Source organism: Thalia democratica, chromosome 8 (assembly GCF_965202585.1).
Source record: "Thalia democratica chromosome 8, ktThaDemo2.hap1.1, whole genome shotgun sequence".
Classification (NCBI taxonomy): Eukaryota; Metazoa; Chordata; class Thaliacea; order Salpida; family Salpidae; genus Thalia; species Thalia democratica.
The window spans coordinates 36944607-36951378 of NC_139172.1; positions in this window are offsets into that span (position 1 = coordinate 36944607).

Consider the following 6772-nt stretch of genomic DNA (forward strand, 5'->3'; position numbering starts at 1 on the left):
TCCGGGTCCGGTACATCACTATTTTTAGATTTATTTTTACTATCACTGTTACCCCTAACCCTTACCCTCAGTCAGTAATTTTTTTTTTCTCTTTATTTTTTATTTTTAATTTTTTCTGTATTTTTTTTACTCTCGTGCAAAAATGCAACTCGTGCAAAAATTACCCATGGTGCAAAATCGTCTTCGTGCAATTTTGTGCCCTCGTGCAATTTTGTCCCCTCATGCAATTTAGTAACCTTGTGCAATTTTGTCTTTGTGCAATTTAGACCCGTTCCCAATAATTGTAGTAGTGGAAGCGCATTTGTAACAAGCGTGCTCTTTTACAAGGATTTTTTTTTAAATGTACTTGGTAAACTACAGACTATAAGATGCTTTTTGTGTAACTTTAATAAAATTGTAAGCTCCTTTATTTTTTTATAAAACGTGTTTGCAGCGAGCTAGTTAAAAATACGAGAATGTCTAATTTTGAATATCTGCGAAACTTCACCTTTCCTCATTAGCAATAGTAAAAATATTTTGAAATTAAATTAAATATACGGTAACTTAATTAATAAACCCCTTTATAGCCGGCATTTAGCATTGTAGTAGTTTATTTTTAGTTTTTTAATGAAATTATTTTTATAACAATAAAATTTGCATAACATTATTTTATGTAGCACAGCACCACTAATAATATGTTAGTTTGAGTTAATTCTGATGCAGTGTTTAGAAGTGGTAGAGCAAATAACTGTTGTTACAATCTAGTTGGTCTAATAATAATTCAATTACTTTGACTATAGCTTATATTTAAAACCACGGTGCTTTTAAGAACACATTAATAATAGTTGCCGCTCTGTTATATCACTATAATCAACTTTATGAGTTGCTTTTGTAGGAGTACAAGTATGTGAAACAAAATTAAATTTACCATGTACACGACAATTCAACATACAATTTTTGTTAGATTTAAATACTAAGTATTGTACATTGAACACGATAGAAATAAACGATATATATTTAGACCAAAGAGCGTGGTGTATAGAAAGAACTTTCAGTCATTGAGCAAAATAAACCTCTCCGTCGGGGAATATGGGCAATGGGCTTTTAATTGGTTCGTTCAAGACCATCTACTTTAAAAAGTTTAATAGATACCTTTTTTTGTTTAATCCATTTCACTTTTTATAAATATAGCTTTTTATGTTTTTGTTGTTAAAAGTTTGTTTCAAAGTAATAAGAAGTAAAAAAAATAAAAAAATTTATGCAACTTAATTTTGCGCTAGCGTAGTTTAACGGAGTATTATTAAAATATTAATAAAAAAGTATATTGTACGAGGATATTGTAAAACTTAGTGATTTTTGAAAGGATAAAAACAGTTAAACTTTAAATTATGTACTAAACTTGATGTTAAGAAAAAATTTTTATAGCAGAAATTTATTGGGCAAAACTCCTACGAACCAAAATTAAAATAGAATGAAAATAATACTTCGGGTGAGAATTAGAAGCAAGCTGCGTAAATTGAAAGTCTCTAAAGATTTAAAGGTTTTTATTCATATAATTTAAGCTTAAAGTAATAAAAGTCAAACAATTTTTTTTTGATCAAATTATTTAAGCTTAAAAACAATGATAAAATCCATTATTTCTTTTCTTGTATAAAACCTTTATCGAGCTGATATTCATGATCGGCAGCTGTATCTTATTCACTTAATTAGCATTTTATAGTTATCGGCTTATGCCGAAGCAAAAATCAAAGAAAAAAGTTATTCTTTATTACGTTTGCAAATGTTGTTTGCTTTCTATTACTACAATTTTAGATTTGGACAAGTGTTCAAAATATATAAAAGTTTGTTTTAAAATAGAAGGAAATTTGTTGTCGTTAATATCATTGTTAAAGTTATTTTTGTTTTTTTTTTCTTATGAAACGCATACATTTTTACAATACTTATCTTCATATTTTCATTTATAAAAATCATGTTAAGTTACTGCAGAATTCGATTCTTTAAAATTCTTTAAAAATTTTACAGTAGTTTATCTATCTTTATTTATGTAAAGCTATTTATACTGTTCAAGTAAAATTATTAAATCAAATAAAATTCACCTTTTTGGCACAAAATACTGATAAAACTTTTCATAAAAATATTTTAGCGTATTACATTTTTACTTTTTTTAAAGAGGTAACCTATAATTTGAGTATTCACACGTTTGCTATTAGTATTGTTTATCTCTTTTTATAAGTTAATTTAAAGTTGTATATATTTTTTAGTTGTTATGTTACTAAACAATACATAGTACATTCTTAAAAACAAAATTCAATTAATATTCGTTTAGTTTTCTTTTCTTTCATTTCGTTTAATTGATTGTTTTATTACTAAAGATTTAGATGATAAAAAATTAAATCTAATAGCTCGTAAGAAATTCTATAAGCATTTGGTGTACGACTCGATAACCAAAAGGTTCCTTTGTACACCAGGTCCTTAGACCAAACTTTTTGAGTTCTTTTCTTATCATTCAATAAACAATATAAATACAACCACATCACATAATGATTGATCACACCGGTTCTATCACAGTTTTCTCACGGCATACGAAAGTCCAGGCTTCTGCTCTGCTGACTTTCGATGATCTTTTGTTGATTACACCACATAACGGTAGTTTAACTATAATCTGAAAATCATTAAAGTTTCATGTAGATCAAAAGTTCATTTGCCTATAAACAGTTGTTTGCTGAGTCAAAAAAAAAGTTTTTTTTTCTTGTTATTTTCAAGCTTAACAACTTAAACTTTATTTTTTGACTAAAATCTAATATGTTAGCGTAAAGTGGTTTAGGGATAAGAGTAACAGAAAAAAAGCCTTAAAATATTTGCTGATTCAGAACTAAAAAATACTTGCTATCTTGCATTACGGGATAGAAATTTTATATACTGTCAAATATTTTGAGCTTTAATTGAATAATTTTTAATGTAAACCATATAAGTTTAAAAGGGTAAAAAATAAGCTTTGTAGTGATGTGGAGTAAATTTATAGATTGTGTTGATTTTATTGTCTTTTAGTTTTAGTAGAATTTTTTTTGGTGTACTAATTAGAAAATACTGTTTTAGATTGTTATTAAAGCTCGAGTCAAAGAGTATTAAGTTAAGTTTAAATTAATTATGGTTTCAGTGTTTCAATAAAAATGTATTATAATTTAACAGTTTATTTAAATTTATTATAATATTTGAAAAATAAAAACAATATAAAATATATAACAAGTCTAAAAACTTTTATAAATTAGCTGAAATCGACTTATGTCTGAACTTTTAGTTTATCGAGGTTTAATTGAAAAAATAGAATAAAATAATTAGTTAAATGGCGGGAGTATAAAAAAAAAACTAATATATAAATTTGTAAGGGGACTTAAAAAAGATTCTTCAAAATAATTACAATTTGCTAAATACGAAAATAGTAGCAGCTAGTTGTTGATCACAACAGTTAGTTTGATGTGGAAAAATATAGAAATCTCTGTTTTATTGCAGCAGAATTGTGCAAATTAGTTTTACATAGTTTTTGACATTTTTTAATTGCTTTCAGTAGGAACTTTTATACCAGACATATTTTGCAAGTGTTTCTGGCTTCGTCTTGCAAGCATTGTATATTTTGTGTAAGGATTTATTGTGCTGCTTAATTGGTGTAGTGTTAATTTTGAGAGTTGCAATAAGTTAGAGTGATAGAAAACCCATGCGTGTACTAGTTTGTATTGAAATTGACGTTATATAAGTTACAACAGCAAAAAAAAAAAAAAAAAAAACGCTTATTCAGCATTCAGAATTTTCTAATTTTGTGGTTGCGTTGTAACAGGATATCAAATTTCACTCGGTAACTGTTTAAATGTTATGGAAAGTTTTGAGCTGAAACTATTGTCACCCAAGCGTTTAAGAGAAAGCTCACAAGGTCAAGTGTTATACTGATGCAAGTTAAGAGAAGGAGAAAATACGAGCAGATAAAAAACTCCTGATGTAATGTTGAATAAATTTAAATACATTGTTAAATAAATCAGCCACAGAGAGTGGTTGAAACATTCTAGCCACAGCCTGCTGCAGTAAACATGTTATTCAAGAATAGACATTTACAATTTTTGTTGTTTTGTGTGAAGTTTTTAATTAACAATATTTTCATCTCCTAAATATATTTATAATTTTAGTTTCAAGTAATAACTGTCATAATAATTTAAACATTCTCAAAGTATAATAGCTGTTAGATTTTAATCTGTGTAAATTTTTTTTTAACTTTTTTAAAGTAGTTTCTAAACTTGATGTTCTTTATATATTTGTTAGTGATTTTCAATTGTTCTTATTACAACATGTTCATTCATGTCATGCTTAGTTTTATATAGAGAAAGTATTATTTAATATTAGCTTTTGGTATAAGTAAGTTAAAATTATAATGTTGTTTAGTGGTTGTCCACTAAACTAGAACCCTACAGTCTCAATCTTGGTCTTTAAAAGTTATCAAGATTGAATATAAGAAGACTGTTCTTGGGAAAATAAAAAGTTTTTACAAAACTTACTAAATAGTTTATATATGTAGGTAGAACATTAGCTTAAATCCCAATAAGTTTACAAGCCACAAAACTAATTATTTTGTTAAATGCAATATATTGGGTATCTCATAAAAAACAAATTAAGTGTTAGTTGTTATGTTATAGCATTTATTTTTCATGTAAATTGTTTGCATTACATCTTTTTCTTCTCAAAAATTAGTTATCTAAATTTATAAAGTTCTATTGTTTTCAAGTTTGAGTATTAATATGTGTAATGAAATTTGTATTGCTACAAAAACAATATTAAACCACCATAGATTTTCAGAAAATTTCAAATTTCCTCTTTTTCCATTTTAGCCTCACTTTCTCATGGCATATCTTTCATATAAATTATTTGAAATTTTTTTTTTTAATGTTTAATAGAAGGTTTCTTTAAATTTAGAACAAAGTAAAAGTCAAAATGTATTGGGGCTTAATTTTGACGCAAAGGCTATTTGAAAATATGGTCATTTTAGAATTATTTTTGTCTTTGTCAAAAATACCAAAAAAGTAAACAATTTTTTTTCAAATTCAAATATTTATTTTATCTCCATTATAAATGTTTTTGTTTTCAACTTTAACTTAAAAATATAGACAAAAATATGTTTTTTCTTTGGCAGCACTTATGTTAACACTATTTGTTTGCCAAACTATGACTCAAACATCAGAGATTTACATTTTATTTTTTTCAATTCTTACTCATTAAGTTTTAATTTAATTTTTTTTCTTAATTTGATGTAGTGTGTTAAATACGACCCCTGAAAGTTTACATTTTTTTATGTGTATATCACTGTTTTTCATCTGCTGAATATTACACCAATGCGTCGTTGACTAGTTAAAAATTTGTGATTCAGATTTTTTTTAAATAAAAAAAAAAAACTTCTTGAAAGTATATTTATAAAAGAAAGATTTTTAGAAAATTATGATAAGAAACGTGTCAACACACTTTGTATCATGCTCATAATTAAGCCCATTAGTAAATAACATTAGTGTCTTGATTAGAAGTAAGATTGCAAAAAATCTATAAGTTGAGACATTTATAAGTCATACTTTCCATAACCCGGAAGAAATTCTTATAAACCTATGAAGGAAATTTTGAAAACCTTGAGAAAATTTACGAAACCTGTGGCCACCCTATGTATGTAATACTATATATATACATTAGTTTGTAAAACTTTTTCAAGGTAAATTACTATTGTTTTATCATTGGTAAATTACTAAATTGTTTAAAATAGTTTCCTACAAGTTGTTCAAAGTTTATTATTGATACTCTGAGAAATTTTTAAAACAATTGCCCAAAAAATGAAGGATAAGATATGTTTTTTGTGAAAATGTCTGTAATTGCCTTTTGAATTTGACTTTAGAAAAAAAACTTATTGAACTCTCTAACTTTGATTGGTTATAGCTTCAAAGTTACTTTTAATTACAAAAAGTTTTCAAAACTAACTGGTAGCTTGAAAACTGTAAAAAGTCAGACTAAATTTTCAATAAGTGATTTACCCCCTCTTCTATGCCCTTAATGAAATTTTATCCAATTACATTTAAAATATCAATGGTTATTGATATATTTTAAAACATTAGTTAACTATGAATGCACAACAATTTATTCATTTTTGGATGAAAAAAATCACTCATACAAATGTTCAATAAGCGCATAGAAGAGGGGGGTAAATCACTTATTGAAAATTTAGTCTAACTTTTCACAGTTTTAAAGCTACCAGTTAGAATTAACCAAGAGAGCCAACCTTAGTTTTTTCAGTATCTAGCAACAAAAATTTAATTTTAAACACTTTTACATTGTTAAAAGTTTTAAACTTTGTTTAAACTTTTTTGGAAACTGATGTTTTCACACACAATGCTTAAAAAATAATAAAATTTGAATACATTTTGTAAATACTTTTTACGTAACAGGAAAATACCTTTGTTTATAACATAGCATAACAAAGTTTCATAAACACCTTGAAAATGATATCTTCAGAATGGCTACTAATCAAAATATTTTTTATTTAGTTAAAAATCTAAATAAAATATACTTAAAAGTTCTAATTAAAATTTAAAAAGTCAAAAATAAATTTAGCTATAAATATCTTTAGTTTGTCATAAAAACTTTACGCCAAGAGTTTATATACTTTTATAGTTTATAACATAACATTTTTCCATACTTGAAAACCTATTTTCACCTGAAAAACAAAGTGATAAAATTTAACAATAAATTATCCATAGAAACATAAAATAGAACA